Below are 18,884 nucleotides of genomic sequence, written 5' to 3' on the forward strand. Positions count from 1 at the left end.
CATCCATAAGAAGCAACTCCTCATCTGTTCAAATGTTCTCATGAGATTGGAGCAATACAGTCACATCTTCAGACTCCACTTCTAATTCTAGTTCTCTTGCAGTTTCCACCACATCTGCAGTCACTTCCTCCATGAAGTCTTGAATCGCTAAAAGTCATCCACAAGGGTTGGAAACAACTTCTTCCAAACTCCTTTTAATGTTGATACTTTGACCCCCTTCCCATGAATCGTGAATATTCTTAATGAAATCTAGAATGGTGAATCCTTTCCAAAAGGTTTTCAATTTACATTGCTTAGATCCAACAGAGGAATCACTGTTTGTGGCAGCTATACCAAAATGTATTTCTTAAATAATAACACTTAAAAGTCAAAATTACTTCTTGATCTATGGGCTGAAGAATGCATGTTGCATTAGCAGGCATGAAAACAGCTTTAATTTCCTTGTACATCTCCAGGAGAGCTCTTGAGTGACCAGGTACATTGTCATTGAGCAGTAATATTTTGAAACCCACTGCAGTCGAGTCGATTCTGACTCATAACGACTGTACAGGACAGAGTAGAACTGCCACATAGGGTTTCCAAGGAGCACCTAGTGGATTTGAACTGCTGACCTTTTGGTTACCAGTCATAACTCTTAACCAGTATGCCACCAGGGGTCTTTTTATTCTGAGCAGTAGCTCTCAATATTGGGCTTAAAATATTCAGTAAACCATGCTGTAAACAAATGTACTGTCATCCAGGCTTTGTTATTTCATTTATAGAGCACAGGCAGAGTAGATTTAGCATAATTCTTAGCAACAGAAGGATTTTCAGAACGGTAAATGATCATTGACTTCAATTTAAAGCCACCCACCAGTTGCATTAGCATCTAACAAGAGAGTTGGCATGTCCTTTGAAGCTCTGAATCCAGGCATTGACATCTCCTCTTTGGCTGTGAAAGTCCTGTAAGGCATCTTCTTCCAGCAGAAGGCTGTTTTGTCTGGATGGATAAACTGTTGTTTAGTGTAGCCACCTTCATCAATTATCTTAGCTAGATCGTCTGGATAACTTGCTGCAGCTTCTATATCAGCACCTGCTGATTCACTCTGCACTTTCACGTTCATGTTATGGGTACAACCTCATGAACCAACCTCAGCAAGCTTCGAACATTTCTTCTGCAGTTTCCTCATTTTTCTCAGCTATCAAAGAATTGAAAAGAGTTAGGGCCTGGATCTGGATTAGACTTTGGCTTATGGGAATGTTGTGGCTGGCTTGATCTTCTATCTAGACCACTATCAGCAATAAGGCTGTTTCATGTCCAGCAGAACCAGATGGTGCCCAGATACCTTCAAAGACTCCTCTGACAGGGATCACAGTAGAGAGTCCCAGGCAGAACTGGAAAAAAATGTAGAACAAAATTCTAACTCACAAAAAAAAAAAAAAAAAAAATTAGACTCACTCGTCTGGAGGACATTGGAGAAATCTAGAGAGTGTAGCCCCCAAACATCCGTTTAACCCAGTACTGATGTCTCTACCGAGGTTCACACTTCAGTTGAAGATTAAACAGGCCCAGAAAACAAACAATAGTACACATAGCTCAGCCATGTATACTAGACTAAATGGCCACACCAGAGCAGTGGCAAGGATGAGTAAGCTGGACGAATGGAAATAGAGAATCCAAGATGGAGACGGGGAGTGTAGACATGTTGTGGGGATTGCAACCAATGTCACAAAACAATATGTGTGTTAATTGTTTATTGAGAAACAGATTTTCTCTATAAGCCTTCACCAAAAGCAAAATTAAAAAAAAAAAAAAAGTTGTTTTGTTTTCTTATCACTTGTATGTTCACCAGAGTAACAGGTTTAATTTCCTTGAAGAACTTTTTCTTTGCCTTCACAATTTGGCTAACTGTTGGTGCAAGAGGCCAAGCTTTCAGCTTTTGTTCGACACGTCTTCCTCACGAAGCTTAATCATTTCTAGTTTTTGATTTGAAATGAGAGACAAGTGACTCTTCTTTTTTTTTTTTTTTCTTATTCGGGGCTTCTTCCCTTTCCATATAATGTTAATGCAATTAACTTTAAATTAAAAAAAAAATGTTGGTATTTGGATTGGTATTGCACTGTATGTGTAAACAGCTTTGGGTAGAATTGTCATTTTCACAATACTGAGTCTACCTCTTCATGAGCATAGTATGTTTTTCCATTTATGTAGCTCTTTCTTGGTTTCCTGCAGTAGTGTTTTGCCGTTTTCTTTGTATAAGTCATTACATCCCTGGTTAGATTTATTCCCAAGTATTTTATTTTTTTAGGGTCTATTATAAATGGTATTGCTTTCCTGATTTCCTTTTCATCGTTCTCTTTATTGCTGTGTAGGAATCCAGCTAATTTTTGTATGTTTATCTTGTATCCTGCTAATCTGCTGAATCTTTCTATAACTTCCAGTAGTTTTCTCATGGAGTCTTTTGGGTTTTCTATGTATAGTACCACATCATCTGCAAATAGGGACAGTTTAACTTCTTCCTTACCAATTTGGATGCCCTTTATTTCTGTTTCTTGCCTTATTGCTCTAGCTAGGACTTCCAACACAATGTTAAATAGGAATGGTGATAAAGGGTTTCCTTGTCTTGTGTCTGTTCTCAAGGGGAATGTTTTCAGCCTCTGTTTATTAAGAATGGTGTTGGCTGTTGGTTTTGCATAGATGCCCTTTATTATGTTGAGAAATGTCTCTTCTATACCTATGTGAGTTTTTATCAGGAATGGGTGTTGGACTTTGTGAAATGCCTTTTCTGTGTAGATTTAGATGATCATGTGATTCTTTTCTTTCCTTTTATTCGTATGGTAGATTCTGGATTATGTTGATTGATTTTCTACTGTTGAACCAACCTTGCATACCTGGTATGAATTCTACTTGGTCTTGAAGTATTATTCTTTTTGATATGATGCTGAATTCTATTGGCTAGAATTTTGTTGAGAATTTTTGCTTGTGTACTCATGAGAGATATTGGTCTGAAATTTTCTTTTTTTTTGGTGTGTCTTTGCCCGGTTTTGGTGTTAGGCTTATGCTGGCTTCATTAAAAAAAAAAAGTATCACTTCCTTTTCTATGTTCTGAAATAGTTTGAATAGTACTGGTATAAGCTCTTCTCTGAATGTTTGGTAGAATTCTCCCATGAAGTCATCTGGGCCAGGGCTTTTTTTTTTTTTTTATGGTAGTTTTTAAAATTTTTCTTCAATCTCTTCCCTTAGTATGGGTCTCTTCAAATTTTCAACATCATTTTGTGTTAGTTTGGGTAGGTAGCGTGTCTCTAGAAATTTGTCCATTTCCTCTAGATTTTCAAATTTGTTGGAGTAGAGTTTTTCATAATACTGTTATGACCCTTTTTATTTCAGTTGGGTCTGTTGTAACGTCCCCCATTTCATTTCTTATTTGGGTTATTTGCATCCTCTCTGTTTTTCTTTTGTCAGTTTGGCCAGTGGCTTGTCAATTTTGTTGATCCTTTCAAAGAACCAAATTTTGGTTTTGTTGATTCTTTCTATTGTTTTTCTATTCATTTATTTCTGCTCTGATCTCTATTATTTCCTTTCTTCTGGTGACTGTGGCCTTCTTTTGCTGTTCTCTTTTTATTTGTTCTAGTTGTATAGCTAATGTTTTGATTTTGTCCCTTTCTTCTTTTTGGATGTGTGCATCTAGTGTTATAAATTGACCTCTGAGGACTGCTTTTGCTATGTCTCAAAGGTTTTAGTATGATGTGTTTTCACTGTCATTTGATTCTAGGAATTTTTTTTAATCCATTTCTGATTTCTTCTATTCCCCAGTGGTTTTTAAGCAGGGTGTTATTTAGTTTCCACATAATTGATTTTTTCTTTGCTCTTCCCATTGCTAATTTCTACTTCGATGGCGTTGTGATCAGAGAAGATACTTTGCATTATCTCAGTGTTTTGGATTTTGTTGAGGGTTGCTCTGTGGCCTAAGGTGTGGCCTTCTCTGAAGAACATTCCATATGTGTTCGTAAAGAATGTATACTTTGCAGCTGTTGGGTGAAGTGTTCTGTATATGTCTATGAGGTCAAGCTGACTGATTGTGCCCTTTAGTTCTTCTGTATCTTTGTTGAGTTTCTTTCTAGATGTTCTGTCTTTTACTGAGAGTGGTGTGTTGAAGTTTCCTACTATTATTGTGGAATTTTCAATTTCTCTTTTCAGTATCTTGAAGCCCTGTCATTGGGTGCATAAATGTTTATTATGGTTAAGTCTTCATGATGGACCATCCCTTTAATCAGTATATAGTGCCGTTCTTTGTCTTTTATGGTGGATTTTGTTTTAAAGGGTATTTTACCTGACATTAGTATTGCTACTCCTGCTCTTTTTTAGAAGTTATTTGCCTGATATATTTCTTTCCATCCTTTGATTGTTAATAAATTTACATCTTTTTTTCTAAGGTGTGTCTCTTGTAGACAGCATATTGATGGATCCTGTGTTTTTGTCCATTATGTCACTCTGTGTCTCTATGGGTGCATTTAGACCATTTACATTCAGTGTAATTATTAATAGATGCGAGTTTATTGCTGTCATTTTGTAGCTTTGTGTGTGCATGTGTGGTGATAACATTTTCTTTGATCCTCATATTGTCCTGTGCTATTTCTTTTGTCTGTGGGTTTCTTTTGCATTTATTTTGTTTTTTTAGATTTTGTTTTTATTGAGGCTTTGTGTTCTTTATTTTGATGAGTAGGTTTGTTAACTTTCTTTGAAATTTACCCTTATGTTCCCAGGTTTGAACCAGTCTATTATTACTTGGTATTGCCTTGCCTTCCTCTCTTGTAGAAAGTTCTATACCTACACCATTTACTCCCTCTTTTGTTGTTCTGATGTTGTTGTCACCTACAGATTAAACTCTCTGGTTCCCTGTTGCAATTGTTTTGGTTTTGGATAGTCCTTGAGATTTCCTAGGTTGGTATCTGGCTGGTACAGTCTTGCATCCTAGATTCAGGCCATGGTCTGATGTTTGTTCTCACACCAAAGGACCCACTTTAACAATTCTTGTAAGTTGGTTTGATTTTTACATATTCCCTTAATTTCTGTTTATCTGGAAATGTCCTAATTTCACCATTATATTTGAATGAAAGTTTTGGAGGCTATATTATTCTTGGTTGGCAATTTTTTTCTTTCAAGCTCTTATATATGTCATCCCATCGCCTTCTTGCCTGTATGGTTTCTGCCAAATAATCAGTGCTTAGTCTTATTTTTTCTCTTCTGTATGTGACTTTTTGTTTTTCTCAAGCTACTCTCAGGACTTTTTTCTTTGTCTTTGGTTTTAGCTAGTGTGATTATGGTATATTTTGGTGTTTTTCTTTTGTGGTCTATCCTATATGTGGTTTTTTGAGCTTCTTGGATGGTCAGCTTTTCATCTTTCATGATATTAGGGAAGTTTTCTGTCAGTAATTATTCAATTATCTTCTCCATGTTTTCCATTTTCCTTCCCTGTTCTGGAACTCTGATCACTCGCCAATTTTTTCTTTTGTTTGTATCTCACATAATTCTCAGGGTTTCTTCATTTTTCTTCATTCTTTTTTCTGGTTTTTCCTCAAACAGAGTTGTATCCAAGTGTTTGTCTTCAATTTCACCTATCCTGCCTTCCATCATTTCAAACCTACTTCTATGAAACTGTCCATTTCTGAAATCTTGTTGTTTATTTTTTGGATGTCTAGTTGTTGTTTTTGTATGATTTTTAGTTGTGAATTTATTTTGACATTTTACTTCTGTATTATTTTCCTGTATTTTTTGTCTGTATTTTCCATGAATTTGTCTGCCTTTTACAGAAATTTGTCTATTTTTTCCTCATTTTTGTCTGCTTTTTTGCTTCAACTTGTGGATAACTCTGAGTATTAGAGATTGGAATTCTTGGCCAGGCAGTTCTAGTGCCTTTTCTTCTATTGGAAAGTCATTTGGTGTTTTATTTTGGACAGCTACTGGAACCATCCTACCTGTTTTGTTTTTTTTTTTATATATGTTTTGATATTGTCTGCTGTCTTCAGGACATTCAGTAGTTATTCTCTTTGTTTCTTGACTGTAGATTTGTTTGTTTTGTCCTGCTTTTTTGTTTTATTTGGTTATGTCTGAACAAAGGGATATACATTCTTTGCTGTTTGCTCACCTGTAGTCATGATACTTTTCACCTCCTTGTCTAATGAGCAGGGCCAGTCACTCAGCTATGGCGCAGCAAGGCAGGTCCAGCTGAAGGGGAGGGTCTGGAATGGGTTGTTTTTGGCATTTAATAGGATTGACAGGGTGGGGCAGCAATAGTGCTGGTCAGGTTCTGGTAGGCTTTGCTTGTGCTGCTTGGGGGTATGATGTTCAGCACACAGTGCAGGTAGACAGGAAAGAGGGGGAGGTTGTGAAGTGTGAAGCTAATATGTGTATAGGAAAGAGGAGAGATAGGAGAGAGAAACAGGAGCCAAAAACAAACAAACAAAGGAAAAAAAAAGTGTTAAGGGAACTTGCCATTGGAGAGGAGAGATGAGAAACTAAGAAATGGAGAAGAACAAAGAGGAAAAAGAAAAAAAATAATTAGATAAAAATTTCTAAAAGAAAAGAAAAGCTTCCAGGGGCCCCATTGGTGCAGCTGCAAAGACTGGGGAAGTGACTCCCAGGCTGCGCAGTATAGCCTAACTGGGGTGGGTATAGATGTCACACAGTACCAGGTATTCAGGAGACAGGAAAATAAGGTAAATAGAGAGAGATAAGAACTGTGAAACGAAGAAAGACAGAAAGAGAGAAAAAGAAAACAAAAATAAGTTAAAGAAAAAAAGAAATACCCCCAAGGATCCCACATACGGGGCTGTGCCAATTGGGGGAGTGGCTCCTAAGCCACACAGTGCAGCCCAGCTAGAAGGGGCTTTCAAGCCACAAAAAGAAAAAGGAAACAAACAAACAGAAAAAAGCAAAACAAACAAGCCAAAAAAAAAAAAAAAAAAACCCAGGGATCCCACCAGCATGGTGTTGTGGGCCAGAGGAGTGGTTCCCTAGTCAAGCGAGGCTTCACAACCTTTCAAGAAGAGGCAAAGATGGCACATGGAGCTAGATGTTTGAGAGAAAGGAGGGTGAGGTGGTGGGATGCAGTGAAGAAACCAAAAGAAATGGAAAGAAGCAACACCAGCTCATGTAACTGGCCAGTGTGGGTGGGGTGAATACAAGCAACCCGGGGCCAAAGCAGTTGCCTCCCAGCCAAGAGATTGTGGCTGGCAGGAAGCAGAGGAGGCCGGGAGAGGGGGAGAAGAAGAGTGGGGTTAGGAAGACATATATCACTCATTACCAGGTGTCTGTCTCCTCCTGGGAACTTTGTGAAGGTGCTTTCCTATACTTCCTGCCCACAGATCTCTGATGTGGGAAGGGCAAATCCAAGCAGCATGGATGCTGCACTTTCCAGACAGCTAAGCCACTGCAGCCAGCCAGGGAGCTAGCTCTGAGGTAGAGTAGCGGAGAGAGAAGTAGGGGTGGGAAAACGTGTATCCCTGGTTACTGGGTGCTCTGTCTCCTGCTGGGAGCTCTGTGAAGCTACTTTAAATGTGCTCCCTGGCCTCCAATCCCAAACAGGAGTCTAAGATGGCAGATCTGTGCTGCGTTAGCTGATAGACCTCTGCATGTATCTCTCCTCTCTCTGTCATCTGTGAGTTTCTTATTCCATTTGGTGTTTGGCTGAGTTCTTTATCCCTTCATTTGACACTTTGGGTTCCAGGAATGTTGTCTGTTTTACTTAGTTTTTCAGGTCTTTTCTGTGGAAGAACAGTGTGGTACTTCTGCCTATGATGCCATATTGGCCAGAACTCCCTTAACTCTTCCTTCCACTTGAACACTTAGAGCCCATTGTAGGCTTATTAATTGGCCTAATTTCAAAATTGTTATGTCTCAGAGAATAGGGTGGATTGAGGAGAGGGAGAGAGAGAGAGAGAGAGACGGGAATGGCCAGTCAGTGGAGCAGTCAAAACACACAGCATTTATCAATTAAGTTTGTCATATGAGCACAGTTCGTGATGCCTCAAAATAATTACAATAGTAACTTCAAAGATCACTAATCACAGATCACCATAACAAACACAGTAATAATGAAAAGGTTTGAAATATTCTGAGAATTACCAAGATGTGACACAGAGACAGGAGGTGAGCACATGTTATTAGAAAAATTGTGCTGATAGACTTGCTCAATGCAGGGTTGCCACAAACCTTCAATTCATAAAAAGTACAATATCTGCCAACCTCAATAAAGTGAAGCACAATAACATGAGGCATGCCTGTATATGGGAGCATTTTTTTAACTGTGAAGAATTTATGGCAGGGATGATCACGACCTGAAAATCTGAGTTTCAGGCTAGCTTTATAATTTTCTGATTTATAAGAACTATGTAAGCTTTTTTTTTTTTTTTTTTTATGTAAGCAGTTGATTTAAGGCTTTAACTTATGATTTCTTGTTGTTTATCTCATTTATTTTCCATTGCACTACACTATTGTGTTTCTGGTTAAAGAGTGATGGGTGGTGAGAGCCATGATAGAAAGTGTTGTTTTATTTTTGCTCATATCATTTTTGATGATGCAAAACTTAGATTTCAAAAGAAATTTTATTGTCAGGAGAAGGGAATTGAGATTTTTTTCCCCCTAAGAAAATATTTCACTATTCCTGAATGTATTAGTCCTGGAAGGCTAATTGTTAACCCTTTCTGTTCATCATGATTTTCTCCCATCACCCTACTCCAACTCCAAGTTGTGGGAAATATACTCCCAGAAGGTACAGCCAAGAAGATCAAGGTTCTGTTTCTCTTTAACCCACACATGTAGGACTATCGTTTCAACACAGAAGGGACAGGTCACCAGCTTCTCTCATCACACTTCCCTCCCAGGTCTGTGTCATGGTAGCCCTGTTCTGGGCAGGTGTGGTTGAGAAGACTGGGCCTCCCTTTCTTCAACCAATTCCCACTGATAGAGTTACCACCCCAGGCATAGCACTCCAAGAATTCTGATATCCTGATTGCTCCAAGGTCCCAGCTCCTGCTCTTAGGGCTGAAGTTCTATGCTTTGTGTTCAAGACAAGAAGTCAGAAGCTACCATCCCTCCCCAAATCCTGCTTATATGGGAGAGGTATCACTCCAGGAGAAGCTGGCCACCACTCTGAGCTTGAGTGCAGCAATGCAGAGGTTATTCCTGGGATAGAGGCAAAACATTATGACTAGAATTAAAAAAAAAAAAAAAGGAAATAACAAATGTTGGTGAGATTGCAGTGAAATTGTGACTCTTACACACTGCTGGTGGGAATGCAAAATGATACAACCATTTTGGAAGACAATATGGCTTAGAAAGCTAGAAATAGAAATACCATATGATCCAGCAATCCCACTCCTAGGGATATACCCTAGAGAAATAAGATTTGCCACACAAATAGACATATGTGCACATCCATGTTCACTGCAGCATTGTTCACAATAGCAAAAAGATGGAAACAACCTAGGTACCCATCAACAGATGAATGGATAATCAGACTGTGGTACATACACATACTGGAGCATTATGCAATGATAAAGAAAAAGGATGAATCTGTAAAGTATCTCATAACATGGATGAATCTGGAGCACATTATGCTGAGTGGAATAAGTCAATCACAAAAGGACAAATATTGTATGAGACCATTACTATAAAAACACATGAGAAGGTTTACACGCAAAAATAAACAACCTTTGATGGCTATGAGGGAGGAGAGGAGTGGGTAGGGAAAAACACTAAATAGACAATGGATAAGCGGTAACTTTGGTGAAGGGTAGGACAGTATGCAATACTGGGGAAGCCAGCACAACCTGTACAAGGCAAGGTCATGGAAGCTCCATAGGCAAATCCAAACTCCCTGAGGGACCGAATTGCTTGGCTGAGGGCTGTGGGGACCATGGTTGTTAGGGAACATCTAGTTCAATTGGCACAACATAGTTTATAAAGAAGATGTCCTACATTTTACTGTGGTGAGTAGCGCCTGGGGTCTTAAAAGCATATGAGCAGCCATCTAGGATATTCCACTGGTCTCACCACTTCAGGAGCAAGGAAGAATGAAGAAAACTAAGGATATAAGGGAAAGATTAGTCCAAAGGACTAAGGGACCAGATCTACCACAGCCGTCACCAGGCTGAGTCTAGTACAACTAGATGGTTCCCAGCTACCACCACTGACTGCTGTGACAAGGATCACAATAGAGGGTCCTGGACAGAGCTGGAGAAATATTCTAACTCAAAAAGAAAGACTAGACTTGCTGGCCTGATGGAGACTGGAGAAACCTTGAGAGTATGGTCCCTGGACACCCTTTCAGCTCAGTAATGAAATCACTCCTGAGGTTCCTCCTTCAGCTAAAGATTAGACAGGCCCATAAATAAAACGACACTAAAGGGGCACACCAGCCCAGGCGCAGGAACTGGGAGGCAAGAGGGAATAGGAAAGCTGGTAATAGAGAATTCAAGGTTGAAAAGGGAGAGTGTTGACATGTCATGGGGTTATTAACCAATGTCATAGAACAATGTGTGTATTGACTGTTTAATGAGAAACTAATTTGTTCTGAAAACCTTCATCTAAAGTACAATAAAAAATTAACACAGAACAAAACAAAAACAGAACATTATGGCTAACAGCTCTGAAATTTGCTGAGGGAGGAGAATATTTGAAACAGATGTCTATGTGGAAATGTCAAAAACAATAGTTGACTTAGTGCTATGCAAATAAGAGAAGGCTAAAACTAGTAGGAACAAAAAATGACAGAGAAGCCAGAAATTTATAGGAAAATTGGAGGAATAGATAGCTTAAAAGGGCCAGCTAAGATAACAGAAAGCTGTGTGCATATGTTTAGATTTAGCAGAAAAAGGCTTCAAAGCAGCTAATATAAATATGTTCAAAGAATTAGAAAATTCTATTTAAAGAATTAAACTATGATGCAATGACTCATCAAATGAAGATTATCAATAAAGAGATGGAAATTATAAAAAAGAACTAAATAAATAATCTGGAATTAAAAAGTGTAATAACTAATGAAAAATTCAGTATGGAGAATCAATAGTAAATTTGCACTGGGAGAAGAAATAATCAGGAAACTTGAAGATAGATTATTACAGCATATGTAATCTTAAGAACTGAAAGAAAAAAAACAATGAAGAAACATGAACAGAGCCTTACAGAACTGTGGGACACCATTATGTGCATCAACATATGCCTAGTGGGAGTACCAAAAGGAGACGAAAAAGGGAAAGGAGCAGAAAAAAATGTTCAAAGGAATAATGGAGGAAAATTCCCAAATATGACGGAAAACATTAATCTACTCAGTCAAAAACTCCAACCGACTCCACGTAGAATAAACACTAAGAGATTAATATCTAGATATATCATAGTCAAAATGTTGAAAGCCAAAGACAAAAAGAAAACCTTGAATGCAGCAAGAGAAAAACAGCTCATCATGTACAAAGGAACACCAAAAAAATTAGTAGTTGATTTCTTATCAGAAACAATGGAGTCCAGAAAGCAATGGGGTCACATATTCAAAGAGCTTAAAGAAAATGACTGTCACCCAAGAACTGTATATACAGTAAAGCTATATTTCAAACATAAAGGGAAAATAAAGCATTCTGGTAAGAGAAAAGACTGAGATAATTCATTGCTTGTACACATGTTTTACAAGAAATTTTAATGGAAGTTCTTCAGATTAAAAATAAGTAACATCAAATAATAATTCAAATAAACATAAAGAGCACCAGTAAAAATTATTATGCAGTAACTATAAAAGAATGTAATTACGTATTTCTTCTCCTCCCTGATCTTAATTGATTTTTAAAAACAATATCATAAATAATATCTATAAAATTGAATTTTGGGGCCCAACCTTATATGACAATACCAGCACAAAAGAGGGAGGGGCAGAAGGAAGCTATAGTGGAGTAAGGATGTAATATCAGATAGTAATTCTACTTAACAAGAAAAAAAGAGAAATACTAGAAATAGTAAATAAGAAGGTTAATATAAAAAAATTAAGAATATTTTTTTTTAGTATACAAAACATTATAAACAATGCAGAAGAAAAACTAGATAACTGACCCACTGCCATCGAGTCAATTCTGACTCATAGTCGATCCTATAGGACAGAGTAGAACTGCCACGTAGAGTCTCCAAGGAGCACCTGGTGGATTTGAACTGCTGACCTCTTGGTTAACAGCTGTGGCACTTAACCACTACGCCACCAGGGTTTCCACTAGATAACTAGATAACTGGGAGCTCCTAAAAATCAAACACCTATGCTCATCCAAAGACTTCACCAAAAGAGTAAAATGACTACCTACAGACTGGGAAAAAGTTTTTAGCTATGACATTTCTGATCAGCGCCTGATCTCTAAAATCTACATGATACTGCGAAAACTCAACTGCAAAAAGACAAATAACCCAATTAAAAAATGGGCAAAATATATGAATAGATGCTTCACTAAAGAAGACATTCAGGTAGCTAACAGATACATGAGGAAATGTTCACGATCATTAGCCATTAGAGAAATGCAGATCCAAACTACAAAACTACAATGAGATTTCATCTCACTCCAAAAGGCTGACATTAATCCAAAACACACAAAATAATAAATGTTGGAGAGGCAGTGGAGAAATTGGAACACTTATACACTGCTGGTGAGAATGTAAAATGGTACAACCACTTTGGAAATCAATTTGGTGCTTCCTTAAAAAGCTAAAAATAGAACTACCATACGATCCAGCAATCCGACTCCTTGGAATATATCTTAGAGAAATAAGAGCCTTTACATGAACAGATATATGCACTCCCAAGTTTATTGCAGCACTGTTTAAAATAGCAAAAAGATGGAAGCAACCAAGGTGCCCATCGACAGATGAATGGATAAATAAATTATGGTATATTCACACAATGGAATACTACACATCGATAAAGAACAGTGATGAATCTGTGAAACATTTCATAACATGGAGGAACCTGGAAGGCATTAGGCTGAGTGAAATTAGTCAGTTGCAAAAGGACAAATATTGTATAAGACCACTATTATAAGAACTTGAGAAATAGTTTAAACTGAGAAGAAAACATTCTTTTGTGGTTACGAGAGGGGGGACGGAGGGACGGTGGGAGAGGGGCATTCACTAATTAGATAGTAGATAAGAACTACTTTAGGTGAAGGGAAAGACAGCACACAATACAGGGGAAGTCAGCAAAATTGGACTAAACCAAAAGCAAAGAAGTTTCTGAATAAACTGAATGCTTTGAAGGCCAGCATAGCAGGGGCAGGGGTCTGGGGACCATGGTTTCAGGGGACATCTAAGTCAATTGGCATAATAAGATCTATTAACAAAATATTCTGCATCTCACTTTGAAGAGTGGCGTCTGGGGTCTTAAATGCTAGCAAGCAGCCATCTAAGATGCATCAATTGGTCTTAACCCGCATGGATCAAAGGAGAATGAAGAACACCAAGGACACAAGGCAATTACGAGCCCAAGAGACAGAGAGGGCCACATGAACCAGAGACTACATCATCCCGAGACCAGAAGAACTAGATGGTGCCCGGCTACAACCGATGACTGCCCTGACAGGGAACACAACAGAGAACCCCTGAGGGAGCAGGTGAGCAGTGGGATGCAGACTCCAAATTCTCATAAAACCAGGCTTAATGGTCTGACTGAGACTGGAAGGACTCCAGTGTTCATGGCCACCAGACCTTCTGTTGGCCCAGGACAGAAACCATTCCCGAATCAGCTCTTCAGACATGGGTTGGACTGGACAATGGGTTGGAGAGGGATGCTGGTGAGGAGTGAGCTTCTTGGATTAGGTGGACACTTCAGACTATGTTGGCATCTCCTGCCTGGAGGGAAGATGAGAGGGTGGAGAGGGTTAGAAGCTGGCAAAATGGACAAGAAAGGAGAGAGTGGAGGGAAACAGCGGGCTGTCTCATTAGGGGGAGAGTAATTGGGAGCGTGTAGCAAGGAGTATATGGGTTTTTGTGTGAGAGACTGACTTAATTTGTAAACTTTCACTTAAAGTACAATAAAGATTATAAAAAAAGAATGTTTTTTCCTTTCTTCTCTTACAACAAAATATTTCTTCAAAATACCTAAGATAATATAAAACAACAATTATAGTACTATATTACTGAATTTGGAATGTCTAGATGGTACAAACAGAACATGCTTAGCTGCTAACCAAAAGGTTGGAACTTTGAGTCATCCTGTCTCCTCAGAAGTAAGACTTGGCGATCTGCTTCTGAAAAATTAGCCATTGAAAACCCTATAAGCACAGTTCTACTCTGACACCCAGGGGGTTACAACAAGTCAGAACCAACTCAAGGGCAAACGGTTGGTTGGTTGCATTATTTGGTTTGAAACGTACGTAGGCCTAATAAATTTGATAATAATAGCACAAAGAAGAGGGTAAAAAAGGATCTGTAATGAAACAAATTGTCCACATCTCACTGTACTCAAGTTATATAAACCTGGAGTAAATTCTGACAAATTAAGATGTATGCTTTAACCCCTAGCGCAACCACTAAGAAAATAACTGTAAAAAATGTAGTTAGAAAGAAGAAAGTATTCAATTGGCCAGAATTAAGTCAAGTACTGACATCTTACCTACGAAACGGTTTAATTCCTTTGGCTGACAAGACTAGTTATCCAAAAAAATTCCTTTTCCACTTCCATAATATAAACTTGTAGCTGAGAAAGAGCTTCCTAGTTTCACTTTGCTGTTATGTGTAGTCATGTGACTAATTTTTTGCCAACGGAGTATATGCAGAAAGCTCGAGTCTAGTTTCTTAGAAAGTGGGCATAATTCTTCCATGATCTATTTACCCTTTAGCTGGCTATGGATACAGATGACCAACAAACCCTAGGGATTGACATAGTCACAAAATGGGAAACATCCTAGATCACTAAATCACTGTATGGAGAATAACTCCCCGCCATCCTGGAATGCCCAACCTTTACTCTTATGGGAGTGACAAATGCACTTCTACTAAATTGGAGTTATTCATACTTTGGTGCTTATTTTAGTTTTTACAGTAGCTTAGCCAGCCCTAACTGATACAGTTGCTGACTATAGACTCAACAGACTCTCTCCAATGGTAAAGACATCTTCCTCAAAAAAGAAAATTAAAATTTAATTTTGTCAGGGAAGAAATATTGACTTTGGGGGATATTCATAGTTCTAGATATTAAATATTGTGCTAAATGATTTATATATACTTTGGACATAAGTCCATTCAATCTTAGAAAAATTATTTCCTTACATATACATATACAAAATTACTTAAGTTGATTATTATTATCCCATTTTTTGAGAAAAGAAAGAGGTTAAGTATATTGAATATATGAAATTTAACCAATATCTTTCTAGCTCTAAAAGCAGTTCTTTTGCCACCATTTCACTCATCATGATCTGAATTCCTTTTGATAATCTGTAAGATTCTGGTTATATTATTAACTGAACTTAGAGTTAGTAATTGTTTTTGATATTTTATTTTATTCTTTCTACCCGATATCCTCAAAAAGATATTGTTCATTATGTTTAAATGACCTGTATAAAACCTCACTCTCATGGCAAACCACTTTTCTTCTATACATATAATTGATCCCCTAAAACATATTCATTTCACTAAAGCCAACTCTCAAGACTAATATGAGAAAAAGACCTGGGACAATACTTCCTTTCAGTTAGTCTAGCAGAACAGCATATGTGAGCTATCAGAAACTCCGCTTTGTACCAAGTTATATCTAAAGATATTTATTTCCCTAAGCTTTGTATTATATGTTTATTAATACTCTATCATCTTAGAAATGTAACCCTGAGACATGGGCCAGATCAAATAATGAGAACTGTGATGTTTGCCTATTTGAGGTAGTACCAATATATTTGTCTTTGAATTAGAGTTAGATTATGCTATTATTCAAAACAGGGAAGATAAGTGACTTGGATAGGATATTTCATTAAAACGGAGCTTTTGATTCCAGTCACTCACAATAAGCAAAAAAAAAAAAAAAAAAACTGTTCCTCCTGTATTTTTTCCCTTCTATTTTGACCTTTTCTTTCACTTACAGAAGGAAAAAAAAAAAATGATAAAACCTGAAGGGTCGCCTGTGATGTCTCACTTCCTCTCAAACCCCACATACTATCCACCAGGAAATCCTATTAGTTCTACTTTCAAAATAAAACCTGAACCACCCTCACTTAACCACTACTATCCTTCTCATGGGAGCCACAGTCTCTCTGTCTGATTACTGCAATAACCTTCTTACTGGCCTCCTTATCTCTATCCTTGCCCTCTATTGTTTATTCTCAATACGGAAGGCAGAGTTATCCTTTTAAAATATAAACCAAATCAATTCACTTTCCCTACAAATCCCATCAATGACTCTCATTAATTCACTGAGACTGTACACGAAGTTCTTAGTAGAGCCTTCATGACATTACATAATCGAACCCGTATGCTCCTCATCACCTGCCACTTACATGCCACTTGCATACTTTGCTCCAAGCAAACTGTGTCTCTCAAATACTGCTGACTCCAACTTTGCTATTTTTGTCTACAGCACTTCCTACTGTTACATAATTTACTTATTTACTGTATTCTGTTCTTTTTTATTGCCTCTCTCTACACTATAAAATGTAGGTTCCAAAAGGACAGGGTGTTTGTTTCATTTATCTTTGACCAGAAGAGTGTGGTATATAGTTGATTCTCAATACCTATTTCATATAGAATAGATCTTGTCATTTAATTAATTCAGTGTGCTCCCAAGTGGAATTGTAAGATTTAATGTCATTATATTATAGTAGCTTTTAATTTGTTGGGTTGAAGGCTCTACACTAGCATTCTAATATAATGGCATCTCATTCTAACATCATAGGGTGAAGTATGATGCCCATATATTCATCACTCTGGAGAGATTAATCAAAGTACCTTAATTTGAATATTCATTGCCAAGAAAACTTTGATCGTTTTATGAAGAGAAAGAGAAAGAAGAAAATTACCTTTAACTGAAAGCTTTAAATTATCTATAGTTGAATGCTAAACACACATACATCGTGTTATTTCTTTCTTATAACAACTTTATAATTAGATGTTTTCACTAATCTCATTTTTGAAGGCAGTGTTACTAAAGAATACACAGCTAGTTATTTCTGAAGTCTTCATGAAGATGTTAAGATTCTGAATTCTATGTTCTTTCTAAAATTCCTTCCTGTAAGAAAATGAAAACAAAATTTTGATATAAAGTAAGTTCTTTGGACTTCTATGGTATAAGTACAGACCAAAAATTTTAGAATATCTTATTAAAAATAATATAGTACTAAATATTGCAAGTATATCACGAAATGAGTATTCACAAAATAAGAAACCTTACATACTACTTTACAAACCAAGTTAGTTAAAATGTTCAGGTCGTATTCTCATTTTCTTTTGCAATATTCAGCCTCACCAGAACTTCCTCAACAACGGAGTGAGCTTTGAAGTTCAGAAGATTTGATTCAACATTGGCATATCAAACTGACTTCAAACGGATTTACACTGTTGAAGAATTTCACTGAGTTCAAGAAAGAAAGAAGAATTTCAACTTCCTATGAAATCTAACTTCCTGGTACCTTCTACAAAATTAGAAACATCTGGATATCGAAAACAGTATCCAAAAAAAAAAGTACAGTTCAATTCATACAGAGCATTTCTTTTTAATTTTCTGTTTGTTGAATATTTATTGTATGGGACAATAGAAAAACTAAAAGTTACAAGTTTAGTATTTTGTAGATAAAGTGCTGCTATAATACTAGGTAAAAATCAGCATTGCTGTAAACCTGTTTTTTTTTTTTTTCCTGCCCCTTCATTTGTGCAGCATGCCTTTATCAATCACATTTTTACCTTCTTCACAAAAAAATTCCCTAAAACTCCGCTTACTTCTCACAATCATGAGTTTGGAAACTTGATTTAATTTAAAATTTAGATTTCCACTCTGAAAATTACTTTCAAAAGTTTTCTGCAGTGCGTCTCCCACTTTTATCGTTCTCTTTTTTGTGTCAGGTGTTCTCCACCACCACCAATTGTTGCCCCCACCTCTCCCTGTTATACTATTCTTACACTTTGTAGCTATGGAAGTTCTACTCATCACTATGAGGTCCACTCAATTTTTCTATGTGCAGTGTTTCCTGATGCTTCCAAATATAAGTTTTAGTGTCTTAACATTCACCTCTGTGAATGAAAGACTATAACCCATTTGTATTTCTCAAATCAGTCCTTGTCATTGATTTTAGTGAAGAAAAAAATTATTCAACTGTGTTGAGCAAAACTGTTAGATTGCATCTTTACGAAACCCTTCTCTTCATATATAGGATATGTACAGGAGGAGTAGGAAATGATAAGACTAAATTTACAATTACTAAGTTTGACTCATTCTTAAAGGCTAAATATTCCACAATTAATAACAATTTATATACTTTATAATGTGTAAAATACTTTCATATGCATTATCTCCTTTAACACTTATAACAATCCCATTGATTTTCAGATTTTATATAAGGTATTTGAAAAATTAGTAGTGTACAGGTTTTATAAGAAGTTTGAGGTGTTAGTATCTAGTAGTAGAAACTGTAATAACTACATTTTATTTAGCTATTTTTATAGATGAGGCACTGTGCCAACATTGAATGTTCTATTAGCATCTAGATTTTGTTAACGAGAACATTAAAGTTTAAAGAAATTAAGCCACTCATCCATGCTCATACATAGGCAAAGTCAGTATTCAAATCCACCTCTTCTCTCTCGAGAGCAGATGCTTTTAACTATTACCCTTATTAGAATTTAGAACTGAAAGCTATCTTAAAAATTAGTTAGTTCAAACCACTCATTTTGTAAATGA

The sequence above is a fragment of the Loxodonta africana genome, chromosome 3 (assembly GCF_030014295.1).
Source record: "Loxodonta africana isolate mLoxAfr1 chromosome 3, mLoxAfr1.hap2, whole genome shotgun sequence".
Taxonomy (NCBI): domain Eukaryota; kingdom Metazoa; phylum Chordata; class Mammalia; order Proboscidea; family Elephantidae; genus Loxodonta; species Loxodonta africana.